Below are 17,562 nucleotides of genomic sequence, written 5' to 3' on the forward strand. Positions count from 1 at the left end.
AAAAGTGAAAAGGAACAAACCGGTCACAATAACCTGCCGGATCGAACATAATATCCAAACTCCTTAGCATCAGAAAAACTACGAGACAAAGGAGACCCCATTCGCTTTTCTTAGTCACTTCACTTTTAAAAAGAAGATATAAAAGAACGGCCTGACTAATTTACTATTTAATATAATTAATGATCGTATTAAACAACAAATAAACCTGCACAAAGGACAATTAAATCAACAATACGCACAGATCCAGCGTCTAAAATGGAGAAGCTCGAAACTCATAAGATCAGACGTATACACATGGGTGTAACTATTTTAGCTTCTAGAAAGTTTTAGTACACAAAAACCTCTTTATCAATATTGTTATTACAATAATAATAATTAACCTAAATCCAAAATAGGACTATATTAGCCTGGCGATTTTTAATCGTTTTGTCCTACCAATCCTCTCTTAAAAAGAGTAATGACTGGCAAATTTACTCTCAGGCCCTAGGTGATGATTGAGAAACCAAGTCTGACAAGGCCAAAACGGCGAGGATAGGTAGACCAAAATGATCGGAAATAACCAGTGATTAAAATTATCACCCAGCAGGCTTCAAAAATAAATCTCAAAAATGTTCGCTGTTTTATAAAATATTTTTCATTAATACCGATAAAACCATTATCACTGATTTTCACTATATTGGTATAGATTGAAATGTCAGTTGATACTTTAAAAAAATTCTCCTTTCTCTGATGTCAAAATTCCGAAACGTACGATGGGAATAAGTGGAGCCTGATCATCCAGATGTTCGACAGACTAACTGCGGTCGGACTCGTTCAACAATTCGCATAGCAACTGACAAAAGCGGTTATTCTCTGAAAATTATTTTAACCACAAAACTACTAAACTAGGTGGTCGTGATGAAGTCCAATTTTTTCGTTCAATCTGATAGAACGACTTCATAATGTGATCAATAAAAGAATAAATGTGAATGTTTCATAGTAATGTTTTTATTTGTTGATTCACTCCTGCGCCAGTCGTTGCGTTTAAATAAATTTGATAACGTCTTAGAACCCAAAACAAAATGAACAAAAATTTAAAAAATATTCAAAATAAGAACAGCGAACAATTATTCATTAGTATTTACTCCTATATACAATTCACTAATTTCGTGGTCCGCTTGACCAATTAAATCATTACAATTAATTAAGGTTTTTAGTTGAGATGAAAAAAAGCTAATGGCACGAGAGGGATTCGAACCCACGACCTTCGGCTTGATACGCCGCTGCTCTACCACCTGAGCTATCGTGACCTCGATCCACTCGGACATCAACTCCCCATCTCAACCCCATCTTATGAGTTTTCCCTCCTTTTGCCATTTTTCAAATGTCGTGTAAATGGTTTGGATTCTCGACGACAATGATGTCCGGGTGGATCGTGGTCACGATAGCTCAGGTGGTAGAGCAGCGGTGTATCAAGCCGAAGGTCGTGGGTTCGAATCCCTCTCGTGCCATTAGCTTTTTTTCATCTAACTAAAAACCTATATACAATCGTTAAACATTTTCACTGTCACTTATGAAATCGCGAGGTCAGTGAGGTTTCAGTCGTCGGGCAGGATTGTTTCGAGGAATGCGGGATGAAAGGTTTCAGATATATTTGTATTACATAATTTTTGGTAGAACCTCTTGTACCAATTTTTCGCCACTTCAAGGAAATATTGGAAATTAAGGTCATTGTCAATGGTAAGATTGGATAAAAGGAGCATTCACGATAGTTCGAAAAAATTTGGATTGTAGTTTGGAAGGATTTTTTGTACCGCAAGGTTCGATCTCGTCCTTATGAATCCCAAATATTAATCTAAATGAGTCGTTTGTTTTGTAGTGCCAGTTTGTATCGTTTGTCCGGCATTATTTTAAGAAATCTATAGCGTCTCTAATTCTTGTCTTTTGAGTCATCGTGTGTGTGTGTGTGTGTGTTTCATGTAAGTCCTTTGTAAATATATATCCCAAGATAGCGGGCCACACAGCTGGTGATCATGGTAAATAATGTTATATTATGTAATGAAATTATACCCATTCAGACAAATTTTGTTTTAAATAAATTAATTGTTCTTTTTATGTAAAGTCTTGGTTGATATGAAAAGTTAGTGTCACGAGCGGGATTCGAACCGACGACCTTCGGCTCAAACGCCGCTGATCTAACCACTTGAGCTATCGTGACTTCGATCCACACCAACTCCCCATCTCCACTTACAACCGAGACCTTACATAAAAAGAATAATTAATTGAAATACGTAATTTGGTCAATTAGACCACTAAACAAATGGATTAAGTTTTAAGTAAATTTAACTGTATCCGGATGAGTATCAGGTTGAACATGTATATCACTGAGTGGTTTTTTGTCAATATGGTCGAACCTACATGGCCTGGAAAACTCCATCAGTACAAAAAGCACGGGACGAAAGTTGTCTGAATTATTCACCGATAAAGTGAATAATTCAGTAAGAGCTCGCCAGCTGTGAGGGCAGCTGCAACTCCTCGCAATTAGGCTTTTAAAACTTAAGAAAATTCTTCAACGTTTCGGAAATCGCGAAAGACAAGTTGACGAAGAAATTCTACCTTATATTCGAGTAAACTCTCTGTTGTTGAAATTAAACTAACAAAGAATACAATTATGATTTAATTACTTAAATAAAGAAAAATCTTAAGTGTAAGCATACAAATCTGTGCAGGGACTTTGAATTAACAAAAAAAAAAAAAAATGCTTAAATGAAGGAAAGTTTAAATTCTTTAACTTTGCATCTGTCAAGAGTAGCAGGTGAACATTACTCTCCAATTTTCCTTTTTTCGTAAAAACACCAAATTGCAAAAGAAAATAGTATTAATAAAACGTTTAACAAGTTAAAAGCACAAAAAATCAATATTCTCACTCAAATATTAATTTATATGTTAAATAATACATTATTAAGCACGTCTAACAATAAATTTAACGAATAAAAAAATAAAATATAATCACAATGATATAATATCATGCTCTAATAGCTCATACACAACTCGGGCCGTGTATAAGTTCATAGAAATGTTTTTTTCATGAGATGCACCTCAAAATTCCTCTGATGATCTATTATCCCTAACCTTACTGTTCAAGGTTCTTTGATATCTTTGAAATCTCTTCCTGTTTGTGCTTCAAGAAACAAGTTGGTGAGGACGATTTCGTCTGGACTTTGCCCAGCTGGCTTACTCGTTGATTAACAAGTTTCTCGTTATTATATACATCAAACACAAACAAATAATTTTGACCTTAGGGTAAATTTATATTGTATAAATGAGCATTTATTTTAATTATTAAAGAAATAAAGTCTGGTGTGGTAAATTATAAATTTTTACTTTAAATATTTGCCTTTGTAAAGAACGTAGGCATGAAGTTAAGAACAACAATATTCTGTTTTTGAGGTTTGGCGTAAATAGCTAACAGCAGAATAAATTATTTTATGAAACAAAAAAGTTGCGTGCTAAGTATTAAACTGTATTTTTTATGTTAGATTATACTTCACACTCGACTTATATTATAATCTCATTTATGAATTTATTCAGGTTAAGAAAGCACTTTTTATATAAGTATTTTGTATAAATTAAGTATATTTTCTTCAATTAGAGATCGTAAAAAATTTAAAACTTCAATTAAAAAAAATTTAACTAGTTTCATGTGTACATATTTTTTAAATTTTTAGTTAAGGTTTTTTAATTTTTTCCCCAATTTTCTCCAAGTTTTTCTCTCAATATTACTTGTAAATAATGTAAACTTAATGTCAGAGTGAATGATTGACAGCCTGAAACCAATCGTAATTTTGTACGTTTAAATAGGTACGTCTTGTAAATAAAACTTTATTATTTCTTAAATTATTAATAAGTGTAAAGAAAAAAATTGTGAACTTCATATTTCAAACGTTTGACTCGTAAAAGTGCATACATTTTTTTTATCGTCAATATTATGAAAAATTCACTTAGGTGTTTTAATTAAATTTCTATGTCTTTTTTAATATTTTAAAACCAAAATATTAATTATTTATCATTAAAACGGGGAAGAAAGTCTCTGTCAAAAATAATGGTGGTTTTAAAAGATTTTATTTAAACAAATGCTTTCATTTCATTCTAGCTGATCATTTACAAAAAATGATCAGGTTGAAAATAAATTTGATGATCTTCATGAAAACATCGATACAACAAATTGCTAAGAGCGTTCAGCAGGTCTGGCCGGTCAGTTCTTCACTTACAAAGAAGTTGAGAGTTCGGTTATACATATATAATTAAATAAAAATAATTCGACTTTTTTGTGATCATACAATTCAGTGCTCAGGTGACTTCTCAAGACACGACTTTACAAAAATAATTAAGCTTAAATGTAGGATTGAAGGTAATTATTAGTGACCGTTAATCGATAATTATTCCGAAATCGTGAGATGCAGTCTGGTACCGATCTCGTGAATCTGGTGACGATTTCGGAATAATGTAGGATTGAACTTCATCTGGTGTATTGGTCAAACCTCGCTCCTTCAGTTTGTCAAATTTTACTGAGTCTTTATAGACATAGGAAAATATAAAAGTGAATCAAATTGGAAACTTAGACTTTTTGGGATTCTAAAAACATTTTTTTTTTGTTGAAAAGTGTGATGATTAAGAACGGCTTACTTTCTTTGAATACTCAAAGAATTTCTCACATTGATATTTTAATCTCGATAGATCCTGGTTTATCCAGATCAAAATACTTAGTGTAAAACAAATTACGATTAGTACCTTATAGTTATCTGAACTACTCTCAGTTTTTTATCCTACTTGTTTAATCTTTTCGGTACTTCACCGGGCTTCATAATGGAAGCTTTTGAATAAAGAGGACACCTGGCGAAGTGTCGAAACGTTCAAATAAAGAGGATAAAAAGGCTGGAAGTAGTTCAAACAACTAATCCCCTTCCTATTGATAAGAACGCTGCAAAAAAGAAAAAAGAAATACAAATAAAGTAAAGAAAAGGATATACATCATATTTCTTACACATAAATATACAAGAGACAGCCCGCAAGTGGTAAGTGTTGGAAAAATGTGTTTTCATGTATAAATATATAAAAATGATTTCAGCATTTGTGACCATGCAATTCAGTGCTCTTGTGACCTCTCAAGGCAAGATTTGACCAAATAATTGAGCTTAAATGTACGATTGAACTTATCTAGTGTATTGGTCAAACCTCGCTCCTTCAGATTGTCAAATTTTATTGAGTCGTTATAGACTTATAAGAAAATTTAAAAGTGAATTAAATTGGGAAACATAGACTATTGTGATACTAGAAACATTTATTTGCTTAAAATTGTGATGATTGAAAACGGCCTTCTTTCTTTGAATAGTCAAAATATTTTTCACATTGTTGTTTCAATTTTGTTAGATCTTGGTTTATTCAGATAAAAATACTGATTGCATCTTATAAAACAGATTATATTTAGTACCTTTTAGCTATTTGGATTACTCTCAGATTTTTTATTGTTTAAACGCTTCAGCCCTTCACCAAGCTTCATAATAGAAGCTTTTGAATGAAAAGGACGCCTGGGGAACAGTCGAAACGTTCAAATAAAGAGGATAAAAACGCTGGGAGTAGTTCAAACAACTAATCCCCTTCTTATTGATAAAAACGCAGCAAGAAAGAAAAAAGAAAAGTATATAAATTATATTTTTTCACATAAATATACAAGAGCAAGTGGAAAGTGTTGGAAAAATATGTTTTCATGTATAATAAATAAAAATGATTTGAGCATTTGTGATCATACAATTCAATGCTCTTGTGACCTCTCAAGGCAAGATTTGACAAAATAATTGAGCTTAAATGTATGATTGAACTTATCTGGTGTATTGGTCAAACCTGGCTCCTTCAGATTGTCAAATATTACTGAGTCGTTATAGACTTATAGGAAAAATATAGAAGTCAATCAAATTGGGAAACTTGTACTTTTGGGGATATTAGAAACATTTATTTACTTAAAATTGTGATCATTTAAAAAAGCCTTCTTTCTTTGAATACTCAAAGTATTTCTCACATTGTTATTTCAATTTTGTGAGATCCTTGTTTATTCAGATAAAATACTTATTGTTTCTTATAAAACAGATTATATTTAGTATGTTATAGTTTTCTGAACTACTCTCCGCTGTTTTTATCCTGCTTCCTTAAACGTTTCGATACTTCACCGGGCTTCAAAATAGAAGCTTTTGAATGAAGAGCACATCTGGCGAAGTGCCGGAACGTTCAAATAAAAAGGAGAGAAATGCTGGGAGTAGTTCAAACAACTAATCCTCTTCCTATTGACATAAACGCAGCAAAACAGAAAAATGAAATACAAATAAAGTAAAGAAAAGTATATACTTTATATTTGTTTTTTTGTTCATAAATATGCAGGGGACAGCTCGCATGTGGAAAGTGTTGGAAAAATATGTTTTCCTCTGTTGCATTCACGTCGTTCCCGGAAGTCGTTCCGGTAATTAGACCGTCCAAGTTAAGAAATAACAACAATAGCTGTTATTGGTTTATGAAACACGGGGCCAGTCGAATATTGCAGAAAACGAAAGGGCGCATGAAAATGTGTCGGGGGAAAGAGTTGAATCGGAACAGCTATGTTGCTCAACGGCTTAGTTGCACTAGCTGTGCGTGATCCTCAACCGCTCTTATCAACAGATCTAATCAAGTCCCGATTTTGATTTTGAATTCGTGATTTTATTGTCAAAGGGGCGATATAGAAAAGTCGGATTTCCCCCCTTTTTTTAATTAAAAACCACGATGTTCTTTCGTACTTTTCTTTAAAACGCTAATTAATTGTAAATTGAAATCCTGGCCGTGGGTTTTTAACAAATGATGAAAATTAATTTTTAAAAAGTAATTTAAAGTTTTGAATACAATCGATTTTCGATTGCGAGGGGGGAGAAACGGCGAGGGAAAAATCACCGTCATATTTGCCAACCCTTACTGTAATATTTAAAACAAACAATTAGACTGGATAAAATATTTTTTGAAGTTGGACCCATGGAATTATTCATACGCTGAATGAATAAGCGATTATCTGGCTCAATAAGATTAGATTTTTATCGACCAAGACTGCATTTATTAATACAAATGATTACAAAAAAAAAAAAAAAAAAAAAAAAAAAAAAAAGAATATCACGAACACGTCCTAATGAAAGACACTTTCTGATGCTAAATTTAATTATCAAATTTCACACTAATGATTAAACGAATTATTCCAAAGCGTTTTGTTTAACGTTTGTATAACTCCCCCCTATAAAATATTATCTTTAAAAAAATTAAAAACAAATCAAACTTAACATATTTCAAGTGAGTTGAATATTTAAGATATAAAATTATTTACTGAGTGAGATCAATACAAGCTACACATTTCCCTACTTATGAGATTCGTAAAGTTAGTTTAGTTAAATTAAAGATATTAATTACATTTTTTATTGTAAAAATAAAAAATAAATTTTCTCCGACGGACTTAAAAGGTCGTAAATGTTTCTGTTTAGGCAGGATTGTTTTAAGTTTGCTTGTTATTGTATTAATGTTTTTTTATGAAAATTGAAATTTTTGTTATACGAAGTTATAAAAAATATATGATTTTTCTTTCTTTTCAGGGTCAGGATTAGTTTCTTGCATAGACTGCCTTGAAATAAAATACAGGTAATGTAAAAAAAAGTTTTTTTTTCAAATATGAATTAACATACATCCTATAGATTGATATATTAGTTTCTTGTCTTCATAAAATCATTCATTGTTAACAACGTCATTTAATATGCTTTTAATTATATCTATAAAATTTTGATTCTTAATGTTGGATTTTGAATCATTTTTTTACCTCGACTAAAAATGCATTTTTCTATAAGTTTTTAGTTTTCCGAGTAACATATTATAACTTTCGGTGAAAAAGACTTCAGCGCGATTATTTGTTTTTGTTTGTTTGTCCGTCGGTATTACAATTGGATTTGGATTTGCTCAAATCCGGACATGTACGTAGATGTATATAAACATGTGCCGAGTTGAGCCTACTGACTTTTCGTAGTCCACCGGCAGCTATTTACAGTAAATTTCCGGCAAACTCGAGAATCACTCACCGTGTTGGCAGTACGGGGGCAGACTTCAGTCATATACACTTATCCGTCCAGCCACCGTGGTTAGGCTCTGGGGAGGTACCGTGAACAACCTGGTCAATGAAGAACCCAACGCATGCAGTTCCAAGCCCATTCGAACTCATGTTCATTCTTAAATACATTCACTTCTATTTACATATCATTTATTCAGTTAGGGTGATGGAATACTCAAAATTCCTCTACCACTTTTTACACATACTATACAACTAACCTAGCTGAGGATCGGTGGGGTATTCGATATTCCGCAATCAACCCTATCACATCACACATTTACGCTAATAAATACATTCACTCTCAACACAACCTTTACACATATTATACAACTTACCTAATTGTTGGTCGATGGGGTATTTGATATTCCGTCATCGATCCTCTAACATCACACATTCACGCTAATAAATCCATTCACTCTCGACACAAGGGTAGGTGTACACAACTAGTATTACTATATACAATGGAACAACCCCGTTTCTTCCTAGAATCAGAACAAAGGGCCCAAATACTCGCTGCCGTGCTTAAGCACAATTTTTACATTGGGTGGAATTCTTGCGCGTTTTCTGTATGGATCCAAGGATTCGCACCCTTGAATAGGTGGGACACATCGAGCAACCTCTGTCTGCTTACCGGACACATACGCGTGCTTTGACCCAAAAGTTAATGTCTGTGTGTCAACTTCGTATGGCCTATTCTTAATCGGGTGCGGATGATCCCTAGAGGGCCACCCATCGATAGAGGTCTTGATACGCGAGAGCTTCGATGTTGTATCAATGTAATGTCTTCCGCATTTGTTACATTTAACCTCTTTTTACCTGAGACTTTTTAAAAGTTATGTATTTTCCTTTTAGTTATTTTAGATTTAAAAAAATGTACAAAGCAGGTACCGTCATTACATTAAATTCTTTAAAATGTAGTTTACAGCTTTCTCTTTGCTTCACACCAAATGTTATTCTTAATGCTGATTTCTATATTTTTAAGAATTTTAAAGCACATGGCTCACCATCGCAAAATCGTACATTACAATTTATTATTCTTTGAAACAAAGCTAAGTATACAATTCTGAGAGCACATATATAGATTTCTCCCTCGATCTATAAATGAGTTAACAAATAGATAATTTACTATAGACATTATCAATATGTCCATACCAACGGAAATCTCTAAAATACCTAGGATTTAACATTTTCATAGTCTGATTCGTGTTAAACCTAATAATCTGATTTTATAGATTCACCATTAAACAATTTGCATTGAAATATTTCAAATTACATTTAGTAACAATTTTAAAACATCAATATCACGGTTTCGTAAAAAACTGGTTTCAGCAAGCAGGAAAGTCAAAATATCCTTATTTAAAGTATTTACTTAATTATTCAGAAATCGGTCAGATGCGGTCTGGTGTGATGTAGGTTTCAGAAAAACATTTTCTTTACCGTGCCAATGTTTCAATCGTTATTGAGATCATCTTCAGAGCCTGGGATTTACAAAGATTGTTTACATTTAAAAATACATGTAGGATGTGGAAAAAAGAGAATTTATACAATGCAAAATATATTTTTTTTTATTCAATCAAAGTATTTCTACTCACTCAAAGTGTTTGTCTTCTGTGTAATTGTGCCATCCTTGCGTGTCGTGTTGAGAGTGCCAGTGCGATATTGCTGTTTTATGTTTATATGCGTTAGATTTTGAGGGGTGGGGAAGGAAATCGGTACAGAAAAGACATTTTTGTATAAGGTGTCGGCTTCTTTGAGGTGAAAAGAGCCGACGAAGGGAAAACGTTGGTAATGTTTCGGCCAGATTATCCTTTCAGGATTATATAGAAACGGATAAATAGGAAAAGGAAAGCTAAATTGTTGGAACATTAGACTATGTGAAAAATATTTGATGTGAGGATTGTGATGTGATCATATATGTATGTTATCTATATTGAATTTGATTAATGATATTGGCGTAGCTGCGACTCAGTTTACATCTTTACAATTACAGAACAGATACATGTACATAGCTTTCGCCGCCCCGTCCGCACGTTCGTTACCCTTCAGGGCCGACGTGTCCGGGAATCCGGATAACAACCACCGTTTTGCTGAGAGCTCCAGCTTCGCGTATTTATCTAACAAGAGCACGACGAGAGGGTCCACGAGGGGCTCAGAGAATCGGTACATACGAGGAAGGCTGAGCCCTCCCCGGTCCGCACCGCTTGGAGAGCGTGCCAAATCTCTGCCACTCCCTTGCTAAACACAGCACACACCACACCATCGCCGGTCTTGGACCCGTCTGTAAAAATCAGACGAAAACCGGCGTATATATTTCTACGTTCAAGGAACATAGCCTTGTAGAGGTATGGCGGAGTACACGATTTGGGGAAGTTCGACAGATCGTCGCGGACGAGTACGGCCGGACAGGTCCAAGGGATGTAGGCCGGTGGCCCAACCGAAGCACAATTCCCCAGCGCAATCCGGCCCTCTCTAAGTGCTCATCGAAGCGAATCCCGAGGGGTCGCGTCCGCGAGCGAAGCCTGTCGTAGACTACTCTGTATGGCAGTGGAGGATCTCTTCATAGCGAGAGGATGCTCTGGCTTGGCTAAGAACCCGGCGTAACCGAGGGTAAGTTGCTCTGTCCGAAGTTCGGGAGTAAAGACCCCCAGACTGGCCAAGTGGCTGGTCCTGAACGCTCCCGAGATTGCTCTGAGACCCTGATAATAGAGCCTGTCGAGCTTTCTCAGGCCCGTTTTTCGGGCCGAGGAATAAGCCATACATCCATAAAAGATCCTCGAACAAAGCAGCGAGTCAAAAATTTTCAACAGAATCTCCCTGTCCGCTCTCCACCTAAAGTGACCAACAAATCTCAACAGTGAGAGGGTTTCGTTCACCGCCACCATGAAACGCTCATCACCGAACCCTGAGGGATACCGTTCTGCTGAACGCGTTCCCTGGAGAGCACAGTTCCCAGCCTGACTTGGAATCTACGGTTCTCCTGGAAACCCTGGAGGAACCGTGGCAATTTGCCTCTTAGACCGAAATCGTGACATTTCCGTAGTATCGCGTATCTCCACGTCGTATCATACGCCCTCTCGAGGTCGAAGTACACAGCCAGAGGGTGCTCTGTGCTCCTACTCGTATTGACACGCTAGTGGTACTGGGTACGAATCCCGGCAAAGCCCACAGTTTTCAAATGGATTATAGTATGAATAATGTATTGTAAAGTTGTTTAAAACCTGGTACGCCACATGGAATGGGAGGTTAAGCCCTCCTCTTTAATAGGAATTACTCTAATTTTTACTTTTAATTGTTTTTATTTTGGGAAGTAATTTAATGCAAATGAGATACATTTGTACATCTATTGCAGATAGATTTTTCTTTACATGCGTGTGTATGCTACTAAAAACGAAAATACGTCATTTGAGAGACTATTTGTTTTCCAATTTCCATATATTCGTACAGATTATTTTGTTGGGTTATATTGCGTCTGACAGGTGGTCTATATGAACAACAATGAAGTTTAATTTATTTAGAAATTCTCTGAACAATGTGTAGCAACAGACATTGAATAACAATACATTTTAGATTTTCAACCGCATAAAATTCTGGTTATATCCAGAAACTTTCCCGATTCGTTTACAACATATACATTACCAATGCCTACTGTTGAAAGAACCGGTATAAAATTAAAACCCCAATTCCCCAAGCAGGCCCGGTTCCGCATGAAGTTTACAAGCGTCTTCGGTGTGTTAATGGCACCCCGGGCACATCTGAATTGCACGAACCCGGCCCCTAGTCCTCTAACATCATGAACATTGCGGTGAACCTTTTGAGCCGGGGACTTCAAACCGAATGGAAATAAAAGAGAATTGAAATGAGGTAGATGTGCCTCGAGCAGTGGCAAAACTGAATGGCAAAAGTACCGTGAAATTGACTGGTTGTTCAGGTAGTGGTAAGGTCCGGCCCGCTTAAACCGCAAGTGACACTGACGTTGTTCCTTTTGCGATCAACCCCGATTACCCTTGGCCCTGACGGATAAAATAGGAGTCCTTTAAGTGATTGTAAACGGCCCGGACCGTTTCCGAATCGAATCTACAAATCACAAATAAAAGAACCACTTTCAATTCGCCCCTGGACTCATTCAAATACCCTTTCTTGGCACGTTCAATAGGTTTTATCTCTCTATTAATACCAAGCCCAACTTCTGATGAGGTCGAAGTTGTGGGTAAAAAAATAGTTATACTATATCGTTAAAATATTATAGTAATCATTCCTAATCCTAAAAAAAGTCCAATAAAATTAATTACAATAAATTCTCAATTCATATACTCATCAGGTCTCTCAAGCAGGTCTGCTCTCTTGCGAAATTCTACCTCGGTAACAAAACCACTACGTGAAACTTAAATCGTTTTAACATTTAACATTTATTGCTTTGGTGACTTACCACCTTATCAACGAAAGCGGCATGGATTGCACCACACATTACCAGTTTTTTTTTTTTTTTGCGTTATGAACCATGCATATTAGCCATGTGACAATTCATATATGTGTGTTCAAATTTGGGGGGGGGGGGTTATTGTGAAAATAAGGGCCAGAGGCGACGGTGGGAATCGAACCCACGACCGCGGCGTGAGAGTCTCTCATGCTAACCACTCGGCTACCGCGGTCCCGGGGTGCCCGGTACAGTCGGACAGGTGGAAGCTCTGCCTCTCACTCAACAGTCCTTTTTTACGACTAAAAGCCTCCTCGCCGGCTCTACAGAGCCTACCACTTAGGAGTGCCCTTCTCGCCTGCCTGAAAGGGGTCTTGTGCCGTAGAGCTGACGCTTGCGAGCTTCCCGGTAGGGCAGAACAGTTGGGACCTTCCTGGGTACAATACCGGCCCTTGTTAGGGCCCGCAAGGTTCAACGGCGACTCAGAAGGACCCCAACAATTGCAATGAATATGGTTTCATTAAAAGCTACAAGAGACGACACGAACATGATGTTTATGTTCATGCAAAATTTTCATACAAATTTAAGTACTTCCTACTAACTCTCACACTCCCTCTCTCACTCTGTCTTTCTCTTTGTTTCATCTAGCAAACTTTATTAAAGCTGAAACTATCTATCATTGTTTTGTTTTTTTTTTGTAATGATTTATTTTTGTAAAATCGAATTCGGTGATGTAAGAAAAGTCAGTATGCGAGTAGCATAAATAAAACGTTTCATTTCAAATTTTCTCTCCCTCTCTCTCTCACTCTCTCTCTCTTCTCTCTCTCTCACACTCACTCTCACTCTCACTCTAACTCTCTAACTCTGTCTTTCAATCCCTCACCCTTTAACTCTCTCTTTCTCTCTCTCATCTTTCACTCACCCACTCCCTTACTCATGTTTTTCTGTTTTTCCCATGCTTTCTCTCTCTTCCAATTTCTAACCCTTTCCTAATTTCGCTCTCACTCATTCACTCGCTAAGTCACTCACTTTTCTCTGCCGTTTTCTAATTATCTTTCTCCCTCTCTCTCTATTCTCTATCTCTCTCATTCTCTCTCACGCTCACTCATTCACTCTTCTCTATTTATGCCATTCTCTCTCACTGTCACTCACTTCCCCATTTACTCTTTCATTCTCTTTTTCTATCTCAACCTCTCTCTCATTCTTTCTTTTCAAGTTTCTTGCGCGAAGAGAAAGAATTTAAGTGTAAGATATATTTCTGTGAAATACCCTTAAGCCAAATATTTATCAAATCGCTTTCTACCAGGTAAATAGAAACTCACAAATTAAAGCAATTGAAGCAGCGAACTGAATCTATGTCGGAAAATGTAAAAACAATCTTATGAAAAAGTTATCAGTTATTATATAGGTGGCTTTCCATAAAGTAAACTTATTGTCAAATATGATTTACAAAAATTAATATTATTTATATTACTTAAGCGCTGAACTAAAACTGACTGAGATATTACATAAAACTACTAAATTTTCTAAATAATTAAAACCTCTGTTGATTACGTAAAGTAAACGGAACTTAACGACAATTGAGCAGAGTGCAACAAAACGAGTGTTGTGAAGGTCAAAGCCCACCTAGGCATGGAAGGCAAACGAGTTGCCAGACTTAGGAGACATGGAGGCGCCTCGTAATGATGACCTGACTTCAGTATTCAGCAGATTCCCAATATATTTTAAGAGGTGTTGCTTATCGATGCGGAGGCCAAGTGGGGCAATATATTTATCAAGTAAAGAGGGCAGGATGACGAAGGATTATTCTCGACTTCCAAGGACAGCCTGGACTTCTCATACCCTTGATAACCTAATACCTTTCAAAATTTCGGTTCAGGACCATCGGAAATACATATGCCCGGGATATATTTTGTTTTTACTTTGTAATGTTTGTTTGTTTGCTTCAATTTTGTAATCGGACCAAAAAGACAAAAGTTACGATTGTTTTTAAAGGCGGTTTATGATATAATAAATCTTGCTATTCAAAAATTCATGTTTTTATACAAATTATTTAATTATGATGATTAGAAGGAAAATTAATCAAAATACGAAAATAACTTTATTTAAAACAATTAATTAAAGTTATTATTTGAGATAAAAAGTCAATGGCACGAGCGGGATTCGAATCCACGATCTTCGGCTAGATACGCCGCTGCTCTATCACTTGAGCTAGCGTGACCTCGATCCACTCGGACACTAACTTCCCATCTCAAGCCCACCTTTTAAATTTTCCCTTCTTTTTGCCATTTTTCAAATGTCGTGTAATTGGATTGGATTCTCGACGACAAATGAAATGGCCACGGATAGCTTTAGTGAAGTATACTTCATTTTTAATGAATTAAATTCACTTATTTCGTGGTCCGCTTGACCAATTAATATATTACAATTAATTAAGGTTTTAGTTGAGGTGAAAAAAATCAATTGCACGAGCGGGATTCGAACCCACGATCTTCGGCTAGAAACGCCGCTGCTCTACCACTTGAGCTATCGTGACCTCGATCCACTCGGACAATCAAAAAGGAGGGAAAATTCAAAAGGTGGGGTTGAGATGGGAAGTTATTGTCCGAGTGGATCGAGGTCACGATAGCTCAAGTGGTAAGCAGCGGCGTATCTAACCGTAGATCGTGGGTTCGAATCCCGCTCGTGCCATTGACTTTTTTATCTCATCTAAAAACCTAAATTAATTGTAATATTTTAATTGGTCAAGCAGACCACGAAATTAATGAATTTATTTAAAACAATTAAGTTTAATAAACGATTGTTGTTGGTTGTGCTCATAAAATTTGACTAACAATTTAGCACATGGTTTTGCTCAAAATAATTCATTACGAACAAAAGAGGCGTTGCGATTGCGATACTGATTTGCGAAACACGCTGTGTGTCTGTACGTGGCGTGCGCTTGACGTCGCATATAGGCACACCCTGCCAAAACGTGACAAGGCGTCGGGTAGCACCGGGTAGCGTCGCATAGCGTTGTGTCGGGTAAATGTGTTCCCTGCTATACGCGCGCCCTCTGTTTGAAATCGATTAATCAAAGCGGACCTTTCACCTATTGTTATGAGGGTGTAAAACCTCATGGCTTGTCGAACCGCTTTCCTGCTTGTCATTTTCCGACTTTTCCTTCGGTTTTCTTCATCCTTGTCTTTTCGCCTCTTCCTATTTACCTGTTTCACCCTCTGCTATGCCGAAAACCACGTGCCAACGTTGGAACCCGAAACATAGAGGACACTTTGTTTCTGTGGAATCGCGGAATCGCTGAAAGGTGAGTTATCCGTTGATTTTTTAACTCCTTTTTTACTGCTTATAATTCTCCCCTTTCTTTTTAATTTAATATGTACACAGTCCGCTACACTGTTGTTATCCACAGATCCTTTTTAGGATAATTTTATTGAAATCCATGTCATAACATAGGTTGTGATTGATAGATGATTTTTTCATACTTAAGGCGGTAAGATATTTATCGCAGAAACATTAGCTACACGTTTTTATCCTAAGGTATATGAAGTTCATACCGAAGCGATAAGTTATGAAGCCAGCCAACCATAAAATGTCCTCACACTTTGAATTTGCTTATTCACCCTTCGCAATATCGTACAAATCTGAAGGAAGAGACAAGGAAGGATATGCTTATCTTACGATACATGTCGCAATCGTAGGTGGGAAACTAATTTTGTTGTTCCTTCAAGTTTTTTATAGACCTGAGCGTCGCGTATCTTACGACAATTATCGTATATCGCTCACGACCTAGAGATGTGAATGTTATCGCTCTGGTGTGAACCCTACCTAACAGTTCGAATTCGAGGGTCACCAGCGTACAAACTGTTATAACAATGACTGTTAACAATAATTTACAACCCGGATGCACAAGGTTCAACGATCTGATTCTCACAGGGTTGGAAATAGCGATCACTTTACTAGCTTTTCCGGAGCCTTTAGACCGTCGGAGCGTTGTTAATTTACTGAAACTATAAATTCTCGCGGGCACCAACCCGATTTAGCCCCATTTGTTATTACTCTAACGTCTTGATATTTTTTACAAAGGCTCGGTAGTAGAACAAGACCGATTAATCAGGTGGGCAACGGGCCGGAAATCTCTGCTCGTTCTATCAGATTGACAATTTAAAACATGTCTAAATAAATAACCGGCAAATTGGGCCGAACAGTAAGCCATTCATGGTTATTCCGAAGGTCGATGTAACAATAGCAACTATTATACTGGTCACAGTTTAAATTAGCAATCGTCTCTTGGTCATGCAACGTTAAACATTTAATATTATTATATCGGTGAGAACAAAACAAAAGGCAACATTATATAATGGATATGCAAATGCTTTGCAAATGATAATTTAAAATTTGTTGGAATAGTACACAAATAATTCTTTTAAATATTGAATTGTTGATAATTTACCTATATATCTCTGTGAAATACCCTTGACACAAAGTTCGAATTCCTTCCAAATAGATAAAATATATAAAAATCACAAGCTAACGTAAATAAAGCTGTAAAATAGTTAGTAGTTAGAGAACATGATATTGTTAGGATGTTGACTGGGCGTTGAACCAGTTCCAAGACTTTTTTTTTTTATTCTATGTTGTATTTCTTCTGGTAGGAATTTAAAAAAAATCGTTTGATCATTTATGCGGATCTCGATTTGAAAAGTGACTTTCACGATAAATATTATTTTATAAATATTTATATGAAATACGGTTTTAAACTGAAGGTGATCTAGGATATTTTTTTCACTTGCATGTTTGTCGGGGTGTAATATGAATTACTCAAATGTTCACAGGAGCTAGAGACCTCGGCATTAATCGGAAGACCGAACTGACTTTAAACTTAGGTAAATAAACTACAGTTTTCCAGTCTGAAATCATAACTACGTCATAATAATTAAACACTGCGCCAGACAAATAAAAATACTAGGAAGACATTCTAGGGAGATAGCCATTTTCTCTGACAGTC

At 36.1% G+C, this 17,562-nt stretch overlaps 1 protein-coding gene across 2 annotated transcripts in view; it reads left to right on the top strand.

Annotated features, from left to right (window-relative positions):
* The window catches only part of LOC106672627 (Ig-like and fibronectin type-III domain-containing protein 1), a 383,279-nt gene that overhangs the window by 59,534 nt on the left and 306,183 nt on the right, over positions 1-17,562 (top strand). For both annotated transcript variants that reach the window (XM_014404191.2, XM_014404192.2), the window contains exon 2: positions 7,638-7,683. The gene's annotated coding sequence lies outside the window, so the exon portion shown is untranslated. The remainder of the gene's footprint in view (positions 1-7,637; positions 7,684-17,562) is intronic.

Source organism: Cimex lectularius, unplaced genomic scaffold (genome assembly GCF_000648675.2).
Source record: "Cimex lectularius strain Harlan isolate CLEC.00 unplaced genomic scaffold, Clec_2.1 scaffold152, whole genome shotgun sequence".
Classification (NCBI taxonomy): Eukaryota; Metazoa; Arthropoda; class Insecta; order Hemiptera; family Cimicidae; genus Cimex; species Cimex lectularius.